We start from the raw sequence: 27,520 nt of genomic DNA on the forward strand, positions 1-27,520 counted from the left end.
TGAAGCAGAGTCGAGAGTGCTGCTGGTGAATGACCAGCCAAAATGTGAACTGTAGCTGGGAGAGAGACAAGAAAGGGTTTCTCTCTGAATAGAAACTGCATGGGAGAGCTAGGAAAGCTGAGTGTGAACTGTGCATGGAGATGAACACTTCTGCTTGGCACAGGAAGCTGCTGGAGCTCAGGTTGAAGGAGATACCAAGACATGGTAGGATCGTTCCTCCTCTGGGTATAAAGAATGATCTGTGAGAAAGGACTGTAATATGTAAGGTGAGCCGCACTCACATATGTGCCCTGCTAAATTAACTGTTTATTTGCTGCTATACTTTTGTCCCCAGGCTGTTTTTGTTTTGAATCCCTTGGAAAAGATATAAAACTGTTTGGACCAAACTGCAATGCCTATATGGATGCTACCTAATGCCTAAAGTTCTATCTTCGTCTCATTACACAAGAAAATCCTATTTCTCATAGTCTGGGAGTCCTTCATGTGTTTTTTAGCAAACTCTATGCAGGCTTTCATATGTCTGGCACTGTGGAGAGGTTTCCATCGGGCCACTCTGCTAGGAAGGCCTGACTGATGGAGGGCTGCAGTGATAGTTGACTTTGTGGAACTTTCTCCCATCTCCCTACTGCATCTGTGGAATTCAGTCACAGTGAGCTTGGGGATTTTCTTTACTTCTCTCACCAAGGCTCTTCTCCCACGATTGCTCATTTTGGCTGGACGGCTAGGTCTAAAAATATTTCTGCTGGTCCCAAACTTTTTCCATTTAAGGATTATGGAGGCCACTGTGCTCTTAGGAACCTTGAGTACTGCAGAAATTTTTTCCTAACCTTGGCCAGGTCTGTGCCTTGCCACAATTCTGTTTCTGAGCTCCTTAGGCAGTTCCTTTGACCTCATGAGTCCTCATTTGGTCTGACATGCACTGGGAACTGTGAGGTCTTATATAGACAGGTGTGTGCCTTTACAAATCAAGTCCTATCAGTATAATTAAGCCCTTAATGACCAGGGGTATTTTTGGTTTTACATTTTCATTTTTCCCTCCCCTTCTTTCCAGAGCCATAACTTTTTATTTTTCCGTTTATATGGCCATGTGAGGGCTTATTTTTTGCGGGACGAGTTGTACTTTTAAATGACATCATTGGTTTTACCATATCGTGTACTCGAAAACGGGAAAAAAATTCCAAGTGCGGTGAAATTGCAAAAAAAGTGCAATCCCACACTTGTTTTTTGCTTGGCTTTTTTGTTAGGTTCACTAGATGCTAAATATCACCTGCCATTATGATTCTCCAGGTCATTATGAGTTCATAGACACCAAACATGTCTATGTCCTCTTTTATCTAAGTGGTGAAAAAAAATTCTAAAGTTTGCTAAAAAAAAAAAAAAAAATTTGTGCAATTTTCCGAGACCCGTAGCGTCTCCATTTTTCATGATCTGGGGTGGGGTGAGGGCTTATTTTTTCCGTGCTGGACTGACGTTTTTAATGATACCACTTTTGTGCAGATGCGTTCTTTTGATCGCCCGTTATTGCATTTTAATGCAATGTCTTGGTGACCAAAAAAACGTAATTCTGGCGTTTTTAATTTTTTTCTCGCTACGCCGTTTAGCGATTGGGTTAATGCTTTTTTTTTATTGATAGATCGGGCGATTCTGAACGTGGCGATACCTAATATGTGTATGTGGGATTTTTTTTTTACGGTTTTATTTTGATAGGGGGGTGTTTGAACTTTTAGGTTTTTTTAATTTTTTTTTATTTTTAAACATTTTTTTTTTTTTACTTTTGGCATGCTTCAATAGCCTCCATAGGAGGCTAGAAGCTTGTGCAACCCGATCGGCTCTGCTACATATGGGCGATGAGCAGATCGCCCATATGTGGCAGATTTACTGCTGTGCTTTCAGCGCCGACCACCGGGTGGCGCTGAAAGCCATATGCCTGGAACAACCATAGAGGTCTCATAGAGACCTCTGGTTGTCCAGGCAACATGACGCCGACCCCCGATCACGTGACGGGGTCGGCGGTGACGTCATTTCCGGCCCGGCGGCCGGAAATGCTATTTAAATGCACGCTGTCAGCTTTGACAGCGGCATTTAACTAGTTAATAGGCGCGGGCGGACGGCGATTCCGCTCGCACCTATTGCGGGCACATGTCAGCTGTTCAGCGCCGGAGCCCTCATCAAAGCAGGGGAAATGTCTGATGACGGACTGTGTCCGTCATTGGACATTAAGGGGTTAAAAACAGCTGGAATCCAATGAAGGAGTAGAACCATCTCAAGGAGGATCACAAGGAAATGGACAGCACGTGACTTAAGTGTCTGAGCAAAGGATCTGAATACTTATGACCATGTGATATTTCAGTTTTTCCTTTTTTAATAAATTTGCAAAATTTTCTACATTTCTTTTTTTTTTCAGTCAAGATGTGGTGCAGAGTGTACATTAATGAGAAAAAAAATGAATTTTTTTGAATTTACCAAATGGCAGCAATGAAACAAAGAGTGAAAAATTTAAAGGGAAGCTATAGCGCTTTCCGAATAAGCTGCAGCGGGAACCCGGATACATTCATGGAGAGCGCCAGCTGATCAGCTGTCCGGGCCCACAGGTTCATGTGTGATAGCTGTGTCTCTGTTACAGCACATGCATGGAGAGCTTGTGTGTTGGGCTCTCAATGCATATGCTGTGACTGTGACACAGCCGTGACACACGGAGCTGCGGCACCGGATGAAAAAATTCCAAAGTAAAATTTTTGTGACATAAAGTTAAATGCTCATTTTTTCTTTACACATTCCAAAAATTCCTGTGAAACACCTGAAGGGTTAATATACTTCTTCAATGTGGTTTTGAGAACCTTGTTGGGTGCAGGCTTTAGAATGGTGTCACTTTGAGTATTTTCTATCATATAGGCCCCTCAAAGTCACTTCAAATGTGATGTGGTCCCAAAAAAAAATGGTTTTATAAATTTTGCTGGAAATTTCTGGTCAACATTTAAACATTATAACTTCCTAACAAAAAAAAATTATGTTTCAAAAATTGTGCTGATGTAAAGTCAACATGTGGAAAATGTTATTTATTAACTATTTTGTGTGATATAACTCTCTGATTTAAGGGCATAAAAATTAGAAGTTTGAAAATTGCAACATTTTCAAAATTGCTGCCAAATTTCCATTTTTTTCACAAATAACGTAAGCCATATAGAATAAATGTTAATACAATCATATAGAACAATATGTCACAAAAAAAATCTCTCAGAATCAGTGTGATCTATTCAGGCATTCCAGAGTTATTACCTCATAAATTGACACTGGTTAAGGCTAGGTTGACATTTATCTTGTGCTCTACACTGAGCACGTACACTGGAATTTCCATCTAAAATCTGCAAAATTTAGCTAGAAGCCCTGATGGAACAATTCACTATTATAAGGAAGGCAGAGTCACTCTGAATGAACTCTTATTGGCCTCTGTTCCAGTAATGCCCCTCTTTTTAAAGATTCTCAGAATCATGGTCAACTGCTATTCTGAAATATTGTATAAAAATACAAATAAAAGGGATTAAAATTGAATATTTTAAAATATAAAGGAATGTTCTTATTTCACGGCCACCTTGCTTTATGTCCTGTGAAACACATAAATCATTAAGAAACTTTATAAATAATATTTTCAATTTTCTAAGGGGTGCACTTGATGAAACAGGTCTATTTGTTTTGCTTGTTTTTCGTTTATAAGATATAGGCCCTTCAAAGACACTTGGAAAATGAGTCTATCCTATCCCTCAAAAATTAGTTTCTTGAAAATATCAAAAACTGCTCTTACAGTTTTAAGATGTCTCATGTTCCAAAAGAATAAATGGTTTTATGAAAGATTATGTTAACATAAGGTATACGCATAGTAATTGTTAAATATTAACTATTTTAGGACTGTTTTAAGGACAGAAAAATTCAAAATTTGATAGTTTCCATTTATTTTTGTAAATGTTCAGTTATTTTATTCAAAATATATCGAATAAAATTTATTTTTCAAGGGAACGTGTCAGCTGATACACGCTGCCTGATCCACGGGCAACATGTATCAGACACGGGCTGCATGATTTTAGCCATTTACTGTGTGTTTGACTCTGAAACATCACTGTATGATTTCAGCCATACAGTGTAGTTTTTACTCTTAAACACTGCATCATTTTAGAGAAAAATATGCGCCATGCCAAACTAGTAGCACAGACAGGTCCTCTTCAGCTTCTCTCTGCCTGCTGACAATGACTGACAAGTCTCTCGTTATACACACAGTCAGTCATTGACTGTCCGTTTAGTCTCCCATACGAATCGGTCCCCTGCCATGTTTCAAAGTCAAATATAAGTGGCTGAAGTCATACAGCCAGCGTCCAATCCACAGGCAGCATGTACTAGCTGCCAGGTACCTTTTAAGGTAAAGTACCACGTGTCACAAAGAAATAAAAAGAGTCTCAGAATTTACGTAAGTAAAAGAATCCCAAAGTTGCTGGCAGATAAAATGATACAAGCCAGATTTGAAAAATAAAGCTGCATCATAAAATCCAATTTAGGCATCATTAATGTTGTGTGCACAAAAGATTTTGGTGAGTTTTTGATGCTGCATATTTTCGCTGAATCAAAAACGCTGGGTATTTACAGTTTACAGTTCCAGAAAAGTTGCTGAGATTTATAAAAATCTCCTGCCCCATGTGCTCTTTATTCACTTGGCTTAAACGGACTTGTTTCAAATCTGCAGTTTACCAATCTCTCTTGTGGGTATGCCAAGTTTTATGTGCAGATTTTCCCATAGAGTTGCATAAGATGCGAAAAATCCACAAGGAAAAAATGCAAATGTGTTTTTAGTGCATTTCCAAGAAGGAAACAAATGAAAAATGTATGCAATCCACAGATGACAATATCAATAAAGTTTTTGCAAAGCCAAATACCAAGAAGTGTCAAAAACAAAGCAGCATTATTTAAAACAAGACACACCAACAAGAGACAAAAAAACAGTGTCAAAAATTAGATAAAAGTGCATGTTAAAAAGCACACAAAAAAGCACCGAAAAAAGCAAGAAACCTAATTTTCCTACTTAATAGGTGTAGAAATTTACAACATCAAAAAGTAACCATAAGCTCATCTGGGGAACAAAACCTTAAGGTTTAACCCCTTTCCTACAATGGACGTACTATTCCGCCCATGTGACCTGGGACGTAAGTCCCAAGGACGGAATAGTAAGTCTAGTGCGATCAGCGGCGCTCACGTGGTGAGCGCTGCTGATCGCGGCCGGGTGTCAGCTAATTATCACAGCTGACACCCGGCACAATGTGTCAGGGGTGGTCACGGACCGCCCTCGACACGTTAACCCCTGGCACACCGTGATCAAACACGATCGCGGTGTAATGGGGGTTAAAGGGAAGCATCGGCAGGGAGGGGGCTCCCTCCGTGCTTCCCTGAGCCCCCCACAACAGTGCAATGTGCAGCGCTGCTGCGGGGGTCTCCTACCCTGCAGGTCTCCGGATCCAATATGGCGGCGGGGACCTTCGGGGGCCTGCAGGGGGCTGGCTTCCTCATGCCTGCAAAGCGCAGGCAAAGAGGAAGCCTGTGTAGTGCCTGTGACAGATTGCTGATCTGTCACAGCAATCTGTGATGTGACAGATCAGCGATCTGTCACAGGACAGTGATGTCCCACCTGGGACAATGTAATAAAGTTTTAAAAAAAAAAAAAAGCGTAAAAATAATTTTTAAAAAAATCGCTAAATAAATAAAAAAAAAAAAATATTCCCTAATAAATTCATTTTTTGGAAATAAAAAAAAACAATAAAAATACACATATTTGGTATCGCTGCGTCCGTAACGACCTGCCCTATAAAACTGTCCCATTAGTTAACCCCTTTAGCGAACCCCTTAAAAAATAAAAATAAAAAACGAAGCAAAAAATAATGATTTATTATCATACTGCCGAACAAAAAGTGCAATAACTCGCGATCAAAAAGACGCATATAAATATCCATAGTACCACTGAAAACATCATCTTGTCCCGCAAAAAACTAGCCACCATACAGCATCATCAGCAAAAAAATAAAAAAGTTACAGCTCACAGAATAAAGCGATGCCAAAATAATTATTTTTTTATATAAAATTATTTTCATTGCATAAAAGCGTCAAAACATAAAAAAAGACATAAATGAGGTATCGCTGTAACCGTACTGACCCGAAGAATGAAACCGCTTGATCAATTTTACCGCACGCAGAACGGTGTAAGCGCACCCCCCAAAAGAAATTCATGAAAAGCTGGCTTTTGCTCATTCTGCGTCCCAAAAATCAGAATAAGAAGCGATCAAAAGATGTCACTTGCCCGAAAATGATACCAATAAAAACGTCAACTCGTCCAACAAAAAATAAGACCTCACATGTCTTGGTGGGTCAAAATATGGAAAAGTTATAGCTCTCAAAATGTGGTGATGCAAAAACTATTTTTACAATAAAAAGCATCTTTTAGCGTGCGACAGCTGCCAAACATAAAAACCGCCATAAATAGTAAATCAAACCCTCCGTTATCACCCCCTTAGTTAGGGAAAAATAATAAAATTAAAAAAATGTATTTATTTCCATTTTCCCATTGGGGTTAGGGCTTGGGCTAGGGTTAGGGCTAGGGTTAGGGCTGAGATTAGGGTTAGGGGTGTGTTGGGGTTCGGGTTGGGGTTAGAATTGGGGGGTTTCCACTGTTTGGGCACATCAGGTGCTCTTCAAACGCAACATGGCGTCTGATCTCAATTCCAGCCAATTCTGCGTTGAAAAAGTCAAATGGTGCTCCTTCCCTTCCAAGCTCTGTCATGCGCCCAAACAGTGTTTTACCCCCACATATGGGGTATCAGCCTACTCAGGACAAAGTGCAAAACAACTTGTGGGGTCCAATTTTTCCTGTTACCCTTAGGAAAATAAAAAATTGGGGGCAAAAATATCATTTTTGTGGAAAAAAAAATTTTTATTTTCACGCCCGGGCGTTATAAACTTCTGTGAAGCACTTGGGGGTTCAAAGTGCTCACCACACATCTAGATAAGTTCCATGGGTGTCTAGTTTCCAAAATGGGGTCACTTGTGGGAAGTTTGAATAGTTTAGGCACATCAGAGGCTCTCCAAACGCACATGACACCCGCAGACCATTCCATCAAAGTCTGCATTCCAAAACGTCACTACTTCCCTTCCGAGCCCCGACGTGTGCCCATACAGTAGTTTTCTCCCACATATGGGGTATCAGTGTACTCAGGACAAATTGGACAACAACTTTTGGGGTCCAATTTCTCCTGGTACCCTTGGGAAAATAAAAAAATTGGGGACTAAAAGATCATGTTTTTGGAAAAAATACGATTTTTTTATTTTCACGCCCGGGCATTATAAACGTCTGTGAAGCCCTTGGGGGTTCAAAGTGCTCACCACACATCTAGATAAGTTCCTCAGGGGGTCTAGTTTCCAAAATGGTGTTATTTGTGGGGGGTTTCCACTGTTTAGGTACATCAGGGGCTCTCCAAAGGCAACATGATACCCGCAGACCATTCCATCAAAGTCTGCATTCCAAAACATCACTACTTCCCTTCCGAGCCCCGACGCATGCTCATACAGTAGTTTTCTCCCACATATGGGGTATCAGCGTACTCAGGATAAATTGGACAACAACTTTTGGGGTCCAATTTCTCCTGGTACCCTTGGGAAAATAAAAAAATTGGGGACTAAAAGATCATGTTTTTGGAAAAAATACGATTTTTTTATTTTCACGCCCGAGCATTATAAACTTATGTGAAGCACTGGGGGGGTTCAAAGTGCTCACCACACATCTAGATATGTTCCTTGGGGGGTCTAGTTTCCAAAATGGTGTCATTTGTGGGGGTTTCCACTGTTTTGGTTCATCAGGGGCTTTCCAAACGCGACATGGTGTCCGATCTCAATTCCAGGAAAAACCTCAAATGGGGCTGCTTCCCTTCCGAGCTCTGCTATGCGCCCAAATAGTCGTTTACACCTACATGGGGTATCAGCGTACTCAGGACAAATTGCACAATAACTTTTAGGGTCCTGTTACCCTAAGAATTGAGGGTGAAAAGATCATTTTTGTGGAAAAAATATGATTTTTTAATTGTACGGCTGTACATTATAAACTTCTGTGAAGCCCTTGGGGGTTCAAAGTTCTTACCACACATCTAGATAAGTTCCTTGGGGGGTCTAGTTTCCAAAATAGTGTCATTTGTGGGGGGTTTCCACTGTTTTGGTACATCAGGGACTTTCCAAACACGACATGGCGTCCGATCTCAATTCCAGCCAATTTTGCATTGAAAAAAGTCAAACGGCACTCCTTCCCTTCTGAGCTCTGCCATGCACCGAAACAGTGGTTCCTCCCCACATATCAGGTATCAGCGTACTCAGGACAAACTGCACAATAACTTTTGCAGTCCAATTTCTCCTGTTACCCTTGGTAAAATAAAAAAAATTGAACCTGAAGTATTTTTTTTGTGAAAAAAAGTTAAATGTTCATTTTTTTTAAATATTCAAAAAATTCCTGTGAAGCACCTGAAGGGTTAATAGACTTCTTGAATGTGGTTTTGAGCACCTTAAGGGGTGCAGTTTTTAGAATGGTGTCACTTTTTCGTGTTTTCTATCATATAGACCCCTCAAAGTGGCTTCAAATGTGATATGGTCTGTAAAACTAAAATGGTGTTGCAAAAATGAGAAACCGCTGGTCAACTTTTAACCCTTATAACTTCCTAACCAAAAAAAATTTTGGTTCCAAAATTGTGCTGATGTAAAGTAAACATATGGGAAATGTTACTTATTAAGTTTTTTGTGTGCCGTATCTCTGTGATTTAAGGGCATAAAAATTCAAAGTTGGAAAATTGTGAAATTTTCGCCAAATTTCTGTTTTTTTCACTAATAAATACAAGTTATTTGAATGAAATTTTACCACTAACATGAAGTACAATATGTCACAAGAAAACAGTGTCAGAATCACCGGGATCCATGGAAGCGTTTCAGAGTTATTACCTCATAAAGGGGCAGTGGTCAGAATTGTAAAAATTGACCCGGGAGTTCACGTGCAAACCACCCTTGGTAGTGAAGGGGTTAAAAACCTCAGTCTTCCTTTTCTGCATCCGATCTAGTTTGGTTATATCCTTCTTATGTATTGGAGCCCAGAACTGTGCACAGTATTCTAAGTGTGACCACACTAGTGACTTACTGTATATAGAGGAAAAGCAAGGATCCTGACCATCTATTCTTCTTTTTATTGCATGCCATGATTATATTCGACTTGGCAGCAGCTGCCTGGCACTGGTTAGTAACATTGACTTTGCTGTCCATCCATACGCCCAAGTATTATTCAGAGATAGTTTTAACCACTGTTTTAGTATTTAGTACACAGCTCTGCATTTCGTTTGTTTTTGCCCATGTGCGTGAACTTACGTTTATTCACTTATAGATTTACATGGTACATCGTACATAAATCAGTCTCTAAGATTAAATTATTCTCCTCCTTGTTATTTACCATAATCAACATCTAGATCTTGGTATCATCTACAAATTCTTCTCTGCATGCTCTCAACAAGATCATTAATAAATATATTCAAAAATGGAGGACCCAATAGGACAGTATGCCATGTAGTAAACGACTGGTGGCCAAATCAGACCATGCGTTGGCAATTTTTCTGGAAAAGTAAACTTTTCTCACACATACCTTGCTAACATGGCATATACTGTATTTAATGGACAAAAAGAATGTAAATCTTTATATTACATAAATCTGACAATTTCAAGATTGATTTACCAATGCATTTCTCTCACTTCACATATTGAAACTAATTCATCATGTGGAATAAATTATTAGTGCTATTCTAATTCATAAAATGCTTTATGGAAAAGGACTTATATCAGATGAATGAGATTGCTTGTCAGGCAAGCAGACTCACCTTAAATACCAGACATGATTAGATAATATACTCCAGGTCCTAAATTCTGGTGCTGATTTCAGCTACTTATTCCCGATGGACTCAGAAGAACCATATAGTTCACCATAACATCATAAATTTGTATTTCATGATGATAGTTTGTTACTTCTCTTTCTTTGCTTTGTGGAGAACTTGGGAAAAATGTTGAGAAAATCTTGTAGCCAGATATATTATAGAACTAAACAATAATTGGATGCTATTTGGCGTGCGGGAAAGGCAAAATAATACACTCTTTTTACTGGAAAAAAGTGTTTGCCCCCACCCCTCGATTTGTCCTAACTTTACCGATATCTGTATTTTTGCATATTTGTCTCATTTAAAGATTTTCTCCTGGCTTTAAATCATTTAGAGGACATACCATTTGCAACGACTCTTTGTTTCATGTCTCATAACAAGTTCTTTATCCATGTGAATACAATGTCCCTTAGTCCTTGCTTCCAGTTGAATGAATTTTGTCCAAATCTGACATATGGAACTAGATGATAATCCGTAGTTTATAAAAGCCTGTGAGTATACAGCATATAATGCGGATCTAAAACTTAACTTTTACGAGATCAATTAAACAGGGGCGGGACTACCGCGGTCGCAGGGGTCGCAGCTGCGAAGGGGCCCAGAGTCTTTAGGTGCCCGATCACGGAGTGCAGCCGCTCATTGGCTATGCAGCTCCGTTCTTTGGCTGCCAGGCTGCAATTGGCTGCTCTGTGCGCACAGGACCTGTGATGAGCTCAAAGGGCGGAGGAGTCAGGAGTCACATGATCAGGAGCCTCCGTGTGTGTGCAGGACTCTGCCGTGCTGGTTGTCATGGTGCACTGCTGGATGCGGGTAAGTTTATGTGTGGGGTCAGGAGAGGTTTACAGGGTGGATGTAGCAGAGACGTGTGTGTGTGTATGAGCCGTGTGTACTACATGTATGGAACGCAGCCATGTGTGTATGAGGTGAGCAGAGTCGTGTGTGTACGAGGTGTATGGAGCAGAGCCGCGTGTGTACAAAATGTACGGAGCGGAGCCACATGTGTATGAAGTGTACGGAGCGGAGCCACGTGTACGAGGTGTACGGAGCGGAGCCGCATATGTACGAGGTGTACGGAGCGGAGCCTTGTGTGTACGAGGTGTACGGAGCAGAGCCAGATGTGTACGAGGTGTATGGAGCAAAGCTGCGTGTGTACGAGATGTATGGAGCGGAGTCGTGTGTGTACGAGGTGTACAGAGTGGAGCCGCGTGTGTACGAGGTGTACGGAGCACAGCCGTGTGTGTATGAGCTGAGTGGAGCCATGTGTGTACGAAGTGGAGCCGATTGCATACCGTGCGTACAAAGTGTATGGAGAGAAGCTGCATGCGTATGCGTATGAAGTATACAGAGCGGAGCCACATGTGTACGAGGTGGATGGAGAGGAGCGGTGTGTGTACGGAGCGGAGCCGCGCGTGTACGAGGTGTACGGAGCCGTGTGTGTACAATGTGTACGGAGCAAAGCCGTGTGCGTACGAGGTGTACGGAGAGAAACCGCGTGCGTACGAAATGTACGGATCGGAGCCGCATGTGTATGAGGTGGACGGAGAGGAGTGGAGCGTGTACGAGGTGTATGGAGCCGTGCGTGTACGAGGTGTACGGAGCGGAGATGTGCGTGCATTTTGGCATTGGGAGGGCCCATTTGAAAGTTCGCACCGGGGCCAATAACTTTGTAGTTACGCCACTGATGGCACATATTCCATTAGTAAAAAAGACACATAAGACATCCGTAAAAACAAATATACAACAAGCCAGGGATCCTATCTGAAGTGGCAAGAGGAATTATTGTTAGGACAGCTCAAACCACGAAACTGGTGAGACTGTTCCTTGATTTAGCTGTTTCTTATATGAACGCTGTGTTGCAGTATTCTATGGGACTTAGAGCATGATATTTTGCATGCTGTGAATAATAATCTAACTACGATCTTTATTTTTATATAGCACTATCATATTCGACATTGCTTTACAGTTTGCACACATTATCATCACTGTCCCTGATGGGGCTGACAATCTGTCAGTATGTCTTTGGAATGTGGGAGGAAACCCATGCAAACACAGGGAGAACATACAAACTCCTTGCAGATGTTGTCCTTGGTGGGATTCGAACCAAGGACCCCAGCGCTGCAAGGCTGCAGTGCTAAGCACTGAGCCACCGTGCTGCCAATAATAATCTATTGTGTTAATGACAACACTATTGCACCTTATACTGTGTGACCATTGTCAGTATCTTTCTCTTACAGGGATACAGGATTGCTGTATAAATGTTTTTACAAATGTATTGTGTTTCTTTGATACTATTGGGATATTTGCCATTTTAATTGATCTAGTAAAATTATGTTTTAGATCCGTATTAGGCCTCTTTCACACATCAGTTTTTTGCCTTCAGGCGCGATCCGGCTTTTTTTTGGAAAACCGGATCCGGCAAAATGCAATGCCGGATCCAGTTTTTCCCCATTGACTTGCATTAGCGCCGGATCGTGCCGGATGGCATTGCGTTTCATCTGTTTTTTGCCGGATCCGGCAACTTGTCTCATTCCGGCGTCTGGAAAAAACGGCTACTGTAACGTTTTTTGTCTCCGGCGAAAAAGCCGGAAGCGCCGGATCCGGCGCTTCCAGCTTTTTGCTACAATGAAAGTCTATGGGCGCCGGAATCCAGAAAAAGACGGATCCAGCCACCGGATCCGTTTTTTTTAAGTCTGCGCATGCTCAGATCCAATTGGCCAGCCCCCAGGAACAGAGACGGATCCAGCAAAAAAACGGATCCGTTTCTACAGTTCTCCAAAATTTATGCCGGATCCGTTTTTTCTAAAAATAGCCGGATCCTGCCTGACGGCAAAAAAATGATGTGTGAAAGTAGCCTTATATGCTGTATACTCTCTGAGATTAGCAGATTTGGCACAGTGGGGACTGTAGAACAGATGATCCCCCTTTCTTTGCTTTATACATTTGATTGTCCAGGTATGATAGTGTTCCTATCTACTGATCTTAACACGGAACAGTGGTTAGTAGAGGCAAAGGGAGTCTTTTCAGAACAAGAGTACCAAAATTTATATAGATAAGATGTCATCGTGGTGGGAAGTCTAAAATTTGGACAATTACATAAAAGCATGCATTGTACCTAGGGGCCTCAGAATTACCTTGAACCCTGGAAACAGACATAGGGCTCCAGGGTTTATCTCCAGATGGGAAAAAAAGGCAACAAACAGCTCTATACTCCTAATGACATTACTGCTTGAGGAAGAGAGGCAAACACTATCAGTTCTAGATGAAAAACTAAAAAAGCATAAAGAAATAACCAAAAAGTTTACACAAGTGGCCGACTTTGAAATGAGAGACTGCACTTCAGGGAACTATTGAGAATTTCTAATGTCATATTAAAGAAAGGAAACATAAGCAATACTTAAGGAATGTTCAAGATTTTAAAGACAATAAAGCATACCTCTTTTTGACTAATAATTCCCTTTCTGTTGAACAAGAAAAGGATATTTCGTCTACGGACCCTGATTTCTCTGACACAGATAATAGAACTAAATCTGAAAGGGGCAGAAATAGAAGCAGAGGACAGAGTCGTGGCTCGGTGAGAGGGAGAGATAGACAGTATAAAGGACAAGGCACTCATTTTGTAGATTCTGTGTACCCCCTCAGAAACTGGATCAACTGGGGGAGAACACAATACCCAAAACTAAACTCCAGAATAATCAATCTAGCCTCTAGAGAATTGAGTAACAGAAATGACAATTCTTAGTAAGGGCCTCTCTTTCATGCCAATATTTGACCTGGACATCTTTGAATATACCAAAAATTTGCACCTTTTACGAGAGAATTAAACTGGTGCAATTTCTTTATGAAACAGGACAAACGATCCTGTGAAGAATTCGGTATCTCTGTGGATATACTTCCAGATGTTCGTCTGCTAAATAGTCTTAGGACTCCTGGACGCAATCCTACTGGCTTGGGCCCCTGCTCTAATCTCTAGAAAAAAGCCTTAACATTTCACCAACTCAGGGAGACATCTATTATTTTGACATGTTTGTAAGTATGGTGTTCTGGGAACTGGCATCCTTAGAAAGAGGGGACTTCCCATCCAGAGTAACCTAGAACTGCGGAAGGGATGGGTTCATGTGACATAATATTATCGCGTGAGCCCCAGGAGACCCAGTACCGACATCTTCAGAAAAGGCTGTTTTTATTTTACATGGGGGAATATAGTAATTGAGAAGCTGCTGTTTGAGCATTGGACACCCCTTTAATGCTGCATGTTGCACAGTGTAAATGGACCCTTACTCTTCTCTCCTCTTTGAGAACACATGTCAATCAAACATATAATGTGTATTCTGGTCTCCTGACTCTTTCATGACAGCAGATGTTAGTGGAAAGATGAATTGTGCATATGTTGTACATAGTGACATTCCAATAATGACAACTGTTTCTGTTCTGCCCTAAGCCCCCTAACCCACAGCACTATGGCGCTAAGGAACCTACTACATCAGAAAAACCTCTTCCAGTTAATATTTTGGAAGACATGAACAGCCATCCTTTGTTCTTGGAAGACATGTTACCAAAGGAGATGGACAGCAACATTTTAATATCAATCTCAGTTGCAGGCTCCTTAAGCTGAGGTGGTAGTGACTCTGTGGTAGTAGAACTCTGAACCAGGGCAAACCTCAGGTGACATCAGGTGGAGGGGCAAGGAGCATTGGCCATTTCACATACAAAGGCAACTGTCAGGCAAATCATAGCTGAAAGTGAATATGATGATAATTCTCTTTTGGACAAAACCTGGAAACCAGTCAGGAGTGACAAGGAGTTGAGGTCATCAGAGGATGAGGATACTGGAATCATTGTTACACAGCACAGGTGTCGTGCATCAGAAACATCCCCTGGGGCTATATCAGCTTTTCCTGCAGTCAGTTCTGGAGCAGGTCATGCCGCATGGAGGTTGGTGGAGGAGGCTATACAGAGCCTGAAAGTTCAGGTTGCAGTAGTGGCCAGTCATACATGAAGTCTTCTTGTGTGTGTGATTCTTTTTCCATGTTACTGGAGGACCAACCTGTTGCATTGTGCAAGCTGTGATGTTGGAAAATAAGCCGGATAGTAGTTAGCAGACATAGAATTGGAACTGTTCATACTCCATAAGCACATAAAACGGCATCATCTGCTTATGTGTAGAAAGCAAAGGTTCAAGATGTTTTTCTTCCTCTCCTCATGATCACCTTTCTGGTAACCAGTCTGAATCAACAAATAATGTCTTGTTGTTGACATCAGCCCCAAACACTTCATGAAAAGTAGCCTCACCAAACCTTGTCAAAAGACCAATGCACTAGCAGGACGCAGCAGGCTCCCACCGATCATATTTGCAGGATGCAGCTAGGCTCCTTTTTATGGCTTGGTTTTCAGTATGATGCATACATAGTCCTAAACAGCCTGCCTTCCATTATAGCCATTATAAATAGGCTGCTATCCAGACACTGTGCATCGCACTTTCCTGTGTGACTTATGTCCTAAGCAAGCCCTATCTGTGTGCTTTTTTCCACTAGGCAGCTAACACCTTCATTATCACTATTTTAGTGATAGGGTGGCTGTTTTCATCAGTGGAGGGCACCTGTGCTGCTCCAGCCTTTATCGGTGGGAGCCTACTGCGTCCTACTAGTGCATTGGTCATTTGACAAGGTTTGGTGAGGCTACTTTTCATGATGTGTTTTTGCTAAAAAATTTTACAGGATTTTTAAGCCCTTTTTTCCTGTCTGTGAGCTTTGTCATCAGCCCCATCAACATCCTCCATCTACTGCTTTCCTATACTTCCTCCTCTATATCCATACCTCCACTGTATCGTCAGTTTTCCTATTGAGTGCCCAAGAAATATGCATTCAATTGCCCAATTACATGGAAATTTTACTCCCATATGTTTAAGTTCACCACAATCAATGCCACACTGCCTGGATTGTATTGCCTATTACAAAAGAATCGCATGTATTTATTTTACCAAAGAGCTGTCCCTGCAAGATTTGGGCACAAAAAGCAACGTTTTTCAACAACAACATTTTTCGATACAACAAACCAACCATTTTTCTAATTTTCGGTGAAATTAAATATTATTGTGGCCGCATCTGTGTGGAATTTTCCCATGAACAACCTGATCAAAATTGTGAGAAAGGGCAAAATTGTTGAAAATTATCAGCCAAAACTCTGAGTGAAGTTGTCTTAAAAAAAAATCATATTTTTTTTTGTAAAAATTGTTAAGAAATGTTTGAGTTGGTGCAATTGGCATATTAGCAGGAAAATGTGTGTTCCCTAATCATTGAAGATTTTGCATACTCAATGGTTTCCGATTGTATGTCTGATGAGAAGCATCATTTTCACTCCCTGCAAAGTCAACACTTCCAAACTTGTGCGGCCCCTGAGCAAGGCAGATCAGACAAAGAAAAATTGTCCAAATTGCTAAATTGTCTACAATTATGAAAGCAAATTTCTTTGACTTCCATGACTACAAACTTCTTTACCAAAATTCAAATTTTTTTCCATAGATTGTTAATAAGTTGGTGCATTACTGAGAAAATCTGTGTTCCCTGGTTGTTGAAGCTTTTGAAAATTGAACAGTTGACCAGCATCCATTCCTTGCAAAGTCAACGCTACCCCTCTTGTGCTGCCCTTATATGGGGCAGGTCAGGAAGGGTGAAAGTGTTTAAAATTATCAATCCAAATTTTTAAACTTCCAAGACTGCAGTTTTCTTTACCAAAACTATCATTTTTCCCAAAATTATTACAAAAAATAGGGGTGCGGGAATTGGCGTATTACCAGGAACATATGTATACCCTAATCGGTGTAGATTTGCCAAAGTTGATAGTTGCCAATCACATGTATGACCAGGTAACCACTCCTTCCCGCTTATGCAGCCCATATGCAGGTTAGGTCAAAAAAAGGAAAATTATCAGAAGGGACCAAATTGAATAAAATTATCAAACCAAAATTCCTTTAGTTATACAATAATTTTCTTTGACAAAATTTAAAACAAAATAAATATAACTGAGGCAGCAGCAGCACCAATTCTAATACATATGACATGATAGACAAAAAAGGTGTATCTGGAAACAGAGTTGCACAGCTTGAATAGTCAGGTTTAGTCATACTTGCGGTATGTTCTTTCTCTAGCATTTAACATTACCAGTGGAAAGGAGTGAATATTAATCAAGTATGGATCAATGCAGAGTTTCATACACCTATGGCTGATGCCAGTCATTACATTGGCCATATGATCAGCCTGTCTGACTGTCCTTTGTCTTCTACACCATTCTTTTGCTGGCGGTGCCTGTAGCTTGTGCTCAGATAGACATCTACTGCCTATCTATGAAGTCATCTATAACATAGTACTGCTGCTACAGGGGTTGCTGCTGCTGGCCCTGCACTACAATACATCTCCCTGCCTGCCACCTCATAATTCTCTATGGTATGGTTTTGGCCAAAGCCACTGCACTGCCACACACCTCCAGGCTGCCCACTGTGTTTCATAGCGCTCGACTGTGCTGTTGCTTCGGAGCCTGCTGTTGCTGTCCCTAAACTGCCAAGTATCTCTTTTACCTAACTTGTCCTATCTCAATACTGTGCTGCCCCTGCTGCAGTCACTGCACAGCCATGACAATCACACATCTCCTGGTTGCCCATTGTGTGTTATATTGCTAGACAGTACAACTGATGCTGAGAAATATACTCTCATGTTTTTGTACTTTCAAGAAACAGAACTCCAAATAGACCTAATTTTTGAAAAAACTTGGTGACAAAAAGCCATAACTTCTTCATGTCCAAAACAGTACTCCTGTTTTGTCTCCTGAAAAAAGGGGATTATTTTTGGAAGGCTTGATAAAAAAGCTTGTGTAATTGCCTAATCATTTTGTGATACATAAAAGTAGGGTTAATTTTTTTTTTAGAAGCCATTGCTTCTTCACATTTAAAGCAGTACAGTCCATCTGTTTTGTCTTCCTTCAGATAATGAGTGCAAAGTAGGAAGGCTTGTTAAAGAAATACTAACAGGTCTTTGAGGTGATCAAAAACGTATTTCATGCAATAAAATGCAAATTAATTATGTAAAAATCATGCAATGGTATTTTCTGGATTTTTTTTCATGATTCTGTCTCTCACAGTTGAAGTGTACCTGGGATAAAAATTACAGACCTCTCCATTCTTTGTAGGTGAGAAAACTTGCAAAATTGGCAGTGTATCAAATAATAATAATAATAATACATTTTATTTCTATAGCGCTGACATATCCTGCAGCACTTTAGATTTCAGAGGGGACATGTACAGACGATAGACATTACAGCATAACAATAATCACATAGATCATAACAGATACCAAGAGGAGTGAGGGCCCTGCTCGCAAGCTTACAGTCTATGAGGAAAGAGGTAGACACGAAAGGTGGGTGGTAACAATTGCCCTGATTGTATGGACCAGCCATAATGTTAAGTGTGTAATAGTACAGACACAGAGGGCTAATGGATGCATAAAGCATGTGGGAACATGATGCAGGGACCTGGTTATGGTAAAACTTTTGGCTGTGCCACCCAGGGATAGATTAGGTTAACCCCTTACCTACAATGGATGTAATATTCCGTCCATGTGACCCTGGACCTAATTACCATGGACGGAATATTACGTCCCAGCGATCAGCGGCGCCCACGTGGTGAGCGCCGCTAATCGCGGCCGGGTGTCAGCTGATTATCACAGCTGACACCTGGCACAATGTTAACCCCTGTTAACCCCTGTTAACCCCTTGTACACCACGATCAAACGCGATCGCGGTGTACCGGGTGTTAAAGGGAAGTATCGGCAGGGAGGGGGCTCCCTCCGTGCTTCCCTGAGCCCCCCACAGCAGCGCAATGTGCAGCGCTGCTGCGGGGGTCTCTTTCCCTACAGGCCCCCGGATCCAAGATGGCGACGGGGGCCTTCGGGGGCCTGTAGGGAGCTGACTTCCTCACTGCCTGCAAAGCGCAGACATGAGGAAGTCTGCAGAACTGCCTGTGACAGATTGCTGATCTGTGCGATCTGTGCGATCTGTCACAGGACAGTGATGTCCCACCTGGGACAAGGTAATAAAGTAAAAAAAAAAAAAAAAAAGTGTTGAAAATAATTTTAAAAAAATCGCTAAATAAATTGGTAAAAAAAAATATTCCCCAATAAATCCATTTTTTCAAAATAAAAAAAAAACAAAACAATAAAAGTACACATATTTGGTATTGCCGCGTCCGTAGCGACCTGCCCTATAAAACTGTCCCATTAGTTAACCCCTTTAGTGAACCCCTTAAAAAATAAAAATAAAAAACGAAGCAAAAAATAATGATTTATTATCATACCACCGAACAAAAAGTGCAATAACGCGCGATCAAAAAGACGCATATAAATATCCATGGTACCACTGAAAACGTCATCTTGTCCTGCAAAAAACGAGCCACAATACAGCGTCGTCCGCAAAAAAAAAGTTATAGCTCGCAGAATAAAGCAATACAAAAATAATTATTTTTTATATAAAATTGTTTTCATTGCAAAAAACCGACAAAACATAAAAAAAGACCTAAATGAGGTATCGCTGTAACCGTACTGACCCGAAGAATAAAACCGCTTTATCAATTTTACCGCACGCGAAACGGTGTAAACGCACCCCCCCAAAAGAAATTCATGAAACGCTGGTTTTTGCTCATTCTGCGTCCCAAAAATCGGAATAAAAAGCGATCAAAAAATGTCACGTGCCCGAAAATGGTACCAATAAAAACCTCAACTCGTCCCGCAAAAAGTAAGACCTCAGAAGACTCGGTGGGTCAAAATACGGAAAAATTATAGCTCACAATATGTGGTGATGCAAAAACTATTTTTACAATAAAAAGCGTCTTTTAGCGTGTGACAGCCGCCAAACATAAAAACCACCATAAATAGTAAATCAAACCCCCCGTTATCACCCCCTTAGTTAGGGAAAAATAATAAAACTAAAAGAAAATGTATTTATTTCCATTTTCCCATTAGGGTTAGGGTTAAGGCTAGGGTTAGGGTTAGGGCTAGGGTTAGGGTTAGGGCTAGGGTTAGGGCTAGGGTTAGGGATAGGGGTGTGTTGGGGTTAGGGTTGGAGTTATAATTGTGGGGTTTCCACTGTTTGGGCACATCAGGGGCTCTCCAAATGCAACATGGCGTCTGATCTCAATTCCAGCCAATTCTGCTTTGAAAAAGTCAAATGGTAGTCCTTCCCTTCCAAGCTCTGCCATGCGCCCAAACAGTGTTTTACCCCCACATATGGGGTATCAGCCTACCAGGACAAATTACAAAACAACTTTTGGAGTCCAATTTCTCCTGTTACCCTTAGGAACCTAAAAAATTGGGGGCAAAAATATCATTTTTGTGGAAAAAAATGATTTTTTTATTTTCACGCCCAGGCGTTATAAACTTCTGTGAAGCACTTGGGGGTTCAAAGTGCTCACCACACATCTAGATAAGTTCCGTGGGGAGTCTAATTTCCAAAATGGGGTCACTTGTGGGGAGTTTCAATAGTTTAGGTACATCAGGGACTCTCCAAACGCACATGACACCCGCAGACCAATCCATCAAAGTCTGCATTCCAAAACGTCACTACTTCCCTTCTGAGCCCCGACGTGTGTCCATACAGTAGTTTTCTCCCACATATGAGGTATCAGTGTACCCAGGACAAATTGGACAACAACTTTTGGGGTCCAATTTCTCCTGTTACCCTTGGGAAAATAAAAAAATTGGAGACTAATTGATCATGTTTGTGGAAAAAATACTATTTTTTTATTTTCATGCCTGGGCATTATAAACTTCTGTGAAGCCCTTGGGGGTTCAAAGTGCTCACCACACATCTAGATAAGTTCCTCAGGGGGTCTAGTTTCCAAAATGGGGTCATTTGTGGGGGGTTTCCACTGTTTAGGTACATTAGGGGCTCTCCAAAGGCAACATGACACCCGCAGACCATTCCATCAAAGTCTGCATTCCAAAACGTCACTACTTCCCTTCCAAGCCCCAACGTGTCCCCATACAGTAGTTTTCTCCCACATATGGGGTGTCAGCGTACTCAGGACAAATTGGACAACAACTTTTGGGGTCCAATTTCTCCTGTTACCCTTGGGAAAATAAAAAAATGGGGACTAAAAGATGATGCTTGTGGAAAAAATACGATTTTTTTATTTTCACACCCGGGCATTATAAACTTCTGTGAAGCACTGGGGGGTTCAAAGTGCTCACCACACATCTAGATAAGTTCCTTGGGGGGTCTAGTTTCCAAAATGGTGTCATTTGTTGGGGGTTTCTACTGTTTTAGTACATCAGGGGCTTTCCAAACGCGACATGGTGTCCGATCCCAATTCCAGCCAAAAACGTCAAATGGTGCTGCTTCCCTTCCGAGCTCTGCCATGCGCCCAAATAGTGGTTTACCCCCACATGTGGGGTATCAGCGCACTCAGGATAAATTGCACAATATCTTTTAGGGTCCTGTTACTCTTGGAAAAATAAATATTGAGGATGAGGAGATCATTTTTGTGGAAAAAATATGATTTTTTAATTGTACGGCTGTATGTTATAAACTTCTGTGAAGCCCTTAGGGGTTCAAAGTGCTCACCACACATCTAGATAAGTTCCTTGGGGGGTCTAGATTCCAAAATGGTGTCATTTGTGGGGGGTTTCCACTGTTTTGGTACATCAGGGGTTTTCCAATCGCGACATGGTGTCCGATCTCAATTCTAGCCAAAAACGTCAAATGGTGCTGCTTCCCTTCCGAGCTCTGCTATGCGCCCAAATAGTCATTTACACCCACATATGGGGTATCAGCGTACTCAGGACAAATTGCACAATAACTTTTAGGGTCCTGTTACCCTTGGAAAAATAAAAATTGGGGGTGAAAAGATCATTTTTGTGGAAAAAATATGATTTTTTAATTGTACCGCTGTACGTTATAAACTTCTGTGAAGCCCTTGTGGGTTCAAAGTTCTCCCCACATATCTAGATAAGTTCCTTGGGGGTCTAGTTTCCAAAATGGGGTCACTTGGGGGGGTTTCCACTGTTTAGGTACATCAGGGGCTCTCCAAACGCGACATGGCGTCCGATCTGAATTCCAGCCAATTTTGCATTGAAAAAGTCAAACGGCGTTCCTTCCCTACTGAGGTCTGCCATGTGCCGAAACAGTGGTTCCCCCCACATATCAGGTATCAGCGTACTCAGGACAAATTGCACATTAACTTTTACAGTCCAACTTCTCCTGTTACCCTTGGTAAAATAAAGAAAATTGAACCTGAAGTATTTTTTTTGTGAAAAAAAGTTAAATGTTCATTTTTTTTTTAAAATATTCAAAAAATTCCTGTGACGCACCTAAAAGGTTAATAAACTTCTTGAATGTGGTTTTAAGCACCATAAGGGGTGCAGTTTTTAGAATGGTGTTACTTTTGGGTATTTTCTATCATATAGACCCCTCAAAGTGGCTTCAAATGTGATGTGGTCCCTAAAAATAAAATGGTGTTGCAAAAATGAGAAATCGCTGGTCAACTTTTAACCCTTATAACTTCCTAACAAAAAAAAATTTTGGTTCCAAAATTGTGCTGATGTAAAGTAAACATGTGGAAAATGTTATTTATTAAGTTTTTTGTGCGCCGTATCGCTGTTATTTAAGGGCATAAAAATTCAAAGTTGGAAAATTGCGAAATTTTCAAAATTTTCGCCAAATTTCCGTTTTTTTCACAAATAAACGCAAGTTATTTGAATGAAATTTTACCACTAACATGAAGTACAATATGTCACGAGAAAACAATGTCAGAATCACCGGGATCCATGGAAGCATTTCAGAGTTATTACCTCATAAAGGGACAGTGGTCAGAATTGTAAAAATTGGCCCGGGAGTTAACGTGCAAACCACCCTTGGTAGTGAAGGGGTTAATGTGTTGAGGCGGTAGGCCTGTCTGAATAAATGCATTTTCAAGGCACGCTTAAAATTGTGGGGATTGGGGACTAATCGTATTGACCTGGGAAGTGCATTCCAAAGAATTGCCGCAGCACATGTAAATACTTATTTTCCCCACTGTACAAACATTTTCCATGCAAATAGAGGCATTTTAATTATGTTTCATGCTAATTTATTTGGCGTTAAAAAAACGTTTGGGGAAAATTTGTCAGATTCAGCTAATTTGAATTTCAAAAGATCTGCTCATCTCTAGTCCCAAAATACTAAACGACCAGGTACAAGTAAACCTACAGCAAGGAAGGGAAGTAAACTAGGCAGCCGTTTTGTAGAATATGTTTTCTGAAATACTGATGATGAATGCCAGATATTGTTTCTTCACTGTTGTATGTGGCAGAAAAATAAGCGTAACAAAAGGGAAAACAATGTAAATACAAATGGAAAATGTGATATAATTTACACTAATGTTTTGTAATGCTTGTATAACCCATAATCACTAAAGCAAAATATTATTTAAATGTGGTAAAAATTCATGAGTGATCCAAGGGAACATACTTTGTGGTTACTGTAAATAAAAGCCCGAAAATTGCCTGCACAGTGTCAAGCCGCTGCCTGCATGACACAAGCAGTACAGTCATGCTTAATGAATTTCATTGCAAGTCAAAAGTATTCTTTGTTTAAACAAATCTGCAGTCAGGTTGTTGTATGAGACCAGAGTACAAAACAAAGAGCTACAATCATTTTTTATGAAATTAAGTTGTCTGGGACAGATACGGTGTGGCCAAAATTAGGATTCACAGGCAGAACTGGCAGATTGCAGAACTCTGGATTTTATTAAACTACACATCCCATAATGCAGGTGAACATTACTCAAGATCTTGGATGCCAATCAGCAGACAAGTTCTACAGAGCTGCCAATAAGTTTCTTTTTTTTTCAGTTTAACAAATTAACGAAATACTCGGCATCTATGTATTCTCGATTAGCTTAATCTCTAGCCAGCAATTTGCAGGAAAACAAAGATTCTATAAAACAGTGCAAATGTTTTACTAAAACCCAATGGCAAGAAATATTTTTGCCCAAAATGAATGCCTTTAAAGGGAATCTGTTATTAAGTTTTTGCTACCTCATCTGAGAGCAGCATGATGTAGGCAAAAAGAAGCTGAATCCAACGGTGTGTCCCTTAGATTGCTAGGTAGAAAGTCCATAGACAGTGAGCTGCTTATCACAGGAGGAGTTTGCCGAACTAGTCAATATTATCCCCTTCACCCCCAAGGGTGATTTGCACGTTCATGACCGGGCCAATTTTTACAATTCTGACCACTGTAACTTTATGAGGTCATAACTCTGGAACGCTTCCATGGATCCCGGTGATTCTGACATTGTTTTCTCGTGACATATTGTACTTCATGTTAGTGGTAAAATTTCATTCAAATAACTTGCGTTTATTTGTGAGAAAAACAGAAATTTGGCGAAAATTTTGAAAATTTCGCAATTTTCCAACTTTGAATTTTTATGCCCTTAAATCACAGAGATATGGCACCCAAAAAACTTGATAACTAACTTTTCCCACATGTTTACTTTACATCAGCACAATTTTGGAACCAAAATTTTTTTTTGTTAGGAAGTTATAAGGGTTAAAAGTTGACCAGCGATTTCTCATTTTTACAACACCATTTTATTTTTACGAACCACATCACATTTGAAGCCACTTTGAGGGGTCTATATGATAGAAAATACCCAAAAGTGACACCATTCTAAAAATTGCACCCCTTATGGTGCTCAAAACCACATTCAAGAAGTTTATTAACCCTTTAGGTGCGTCACATGAATTTTTTTGAATATTTAAAAAAAAATGAACATCTAACTTTTTTTCACAAAAAAAGTACTTCAGGTTCAATTTTTTTTATTTTACCAAGGGTAACAGGAGAAATTGGACTGCAAAAGTTATTGTGCAATTTGTCCTGAGTACGCTGATACCTGATATGTGGGGGGGAACCACTGTTTCGGCGCATGGCAGAGCTCAGAATGGAAGGAGCGCTGTTTGACTTTTTCAATGCAAAATTGTCTGGAATTCAGATCGGACACCATGTCGCGTTTGGAGAGCCCCTGATGTGCCTAAACAGTGGAAACCCCCCACAATGACCCCATTTTGGAAACTAGACCCCCCAAGGAACTTATCTAGATATGTGGTGAGAACTTTGAACCCACAAGGGCTTTACAGAAGTTTATAACGTACAGCAGTACAATTAAAAAATCATATTTTTTCCACAAAAATGATCTTTTCACCCCAATTTTTATTTTCCAAAGGGTAACAGGACCCTAAAAGTTATTGTGCAATTTGTCCTGAGTACGCTGATACCCCACATGTGGGGGTAAACCACTGTTCTCTGCCTGTGTTTTCCCTCATTATAGTATTATACCACCAGCGTTTTTCCATATTATAGTATTATACCACCAGCGTATGTTACTGAATATGCCGTTGTTTAGTCATATGTGTGCCGATATCTTTTTTGCACGAGCATAGGTCAGTTTGCAAACAATCATTACTATCCCTCACCACACGGACATCCAAGAAGTCAATGACTTCACAGCTACACCGGAAGGTAAGATGCACATTGATATCATTTGAATTAAGTATTCCAATGAATTTAGATAACATGTCGGTGGAATCTTGCCAAATAAAAAACACATCGTCGATGTATCGCGTCCAAAATGGGATGCTCTCAATCGATGCATAATTACCAGATAAAAATAGGTCCCTCTCCCACAGACCCAGGAACAGGTTGGCATACGATGGGGCAAAGGAAGCACCCATCGCTGTTCCCTGGGTCTGTAAGAAGAAGGACCCCCCAAAAATATAAAAATTGTGACATAAAGCAAAATCTAATAGATTAATAAAAAACACAACAAATGATCGTGAATAAGAGGAATGTTGTAAAAAATATGATACAGCGGCAATTCCATCGGCATGTTTAATATTAGTATATAAAGACTCCACGTCACATGTAACTAACGTGGAGTCCTTATCAATGTGCATACCATCAATCTTTTTAAGAAAATCACCAGTGTCCCTGGTGTAAGATGGGAGGGAAGTAACGAAAGGCTGCAAAATAAAATCAATATATTTATTGACATTTTCCAAAAAGTTGCCCCTTCCTGATATAATAGGTCTGCCTGGTGGTGTGTTGGTATTTTTGTGTATCTTGGGCAGCAGATAAAGGGTGGGAATGGTTGGCTCTTGAATCAATAAAGATAAAAAAAGATCATTAGTAATTATATTATCATCTCTAGCATCCTGTAGAAATGATCTTAACTCCACCTGAAATTTTGATAAAGGGTTAAATGTTAACCTCTTATAACATTCATGGTTATTCAACTGGCGATATGCCTCAGTTTCGTACATATCTTTAGGCCACACCACCACATTTCCACCCTTATCCGCTTGTTTATATACAACGTCCTGCAGACCAACCAATCTCTTAAGGCCCAATCTTTCTTCACTACTCAAATTGTCCATATATATTTTTGGTGTGATGTTATGCAGTTCCCTACTAACTGTCTTAACGAATACATCCACACTTGGGCAAGTTGACAGTGGAGGAAATTTTGTGGATGGTTTTTTAATGACCTGTGGAACCTCACCTTCCTTAATATTGTGTTCTCTAAACAATTGCTCCAAATCGGTTAACGCCTTTTGTTCCGCCTCTGTCGGAAAAAGATCAAAAGTTTGTTTATCATGAAAAATGCGTTTAAATAGTAACTTCCTAGCAAATAAATGTAAATCCTTGACTGCCGTGAAGCAGTCAAATTTTGCTGTAGGACAAAACATTAATCCTTTGCTTAAGATGTCAATTTCAGTAGAAGAAAAGGTATAAGTACTTAAATTAATTACCTTTAGCTGATTTGAATTAGGTTCCGGAGAATAATTCCTTTTGTTAGGAAGAAAACGCAAATTCCTTTTTCTTTTAGGAGTGACCAAAGAAAATGCAGAGGCGGAAGAAGAGGCGGCAGAGACATCACCGATTGAATGATTTGAAGCAATGGACATGGAACGGTCCCTATTATGACTATGCCTTTTCCAATAATAGATTTTTCTTGAGGATAAGTCATTTTGGTCCCTTGTCAATTTATTAATGTGTTTACGCTGTATGTCCTTAACTAATAATTCCAAGTCTCTATCAAGGGACCCATTGAGACTAATGAATTGTTCAGGAGAAAGATTAGACTTAGCTTTGTTAAATAATTCATCCAACTCTTTATCTACACTTGTAATGGATTTGGCATTAAAACCAATTAAAAGCTCCATAAGTTTCCAGGAGGTTTCATTGCAAATTTTCTCCCATGAATCTATGAAAGCTTCATCCTCAACAATAAACGACGGGGTAACCCGTATTCTCAAGCCTCTTGGTATTAATTGCTTTTTAATATAATTTTCCAAGAAGGCTTTTGTCCACCATATACGCTTAAATAATAGTTTCTTAATAGATCTAGAAAGAGAGTCTAATGTTAGACCATCAAAAATTGTAGTTGTCATGCCAGTTTTACCAAATACATCATTCACCTGGCCTTGCCAGGATGTTTCCCTGATTTTAAAATCCATCCTTGAATA

General features: G+C 40.4%; 1 long non-coding RNA gene across 1 annotated transcript; it reads left to right on the top strand.

Annotated features, from left to right (window-relative positions):
- LOC141097235 (uncharacterized) lies at nucleotides 1-27,016 on the top strand. Its single transcript, XR_012233894.1, has 2 exons — nucleotides 1-266; nucleotides 26,881-27,016. It is a non-coding gene; the product is annotated as an uncharacterized lncRNA (long non-coding RNA).
- The last annotated feature ends 504 nt before the right edge of the window (nucleotides 27,017-27,520 follow it).

Source organism: Dendrobates tinctorius, unplaced genomic scaffold (genome assembly GCF_039654945.1).
Source record: "Dendrobates tinctorius isolate UK_male_01 unplaced genomic scaffold, ASM3965494v1 ptg000083l, whole genome shotgun sequence".
Classification (NCBI taxonomy): domain Eukaryota; kingdom Metazoa; phylum Chordata; class Amphibia; order Anura; family Dendrobatidae; genus Dendrobates; species Dendrobates tinctorius.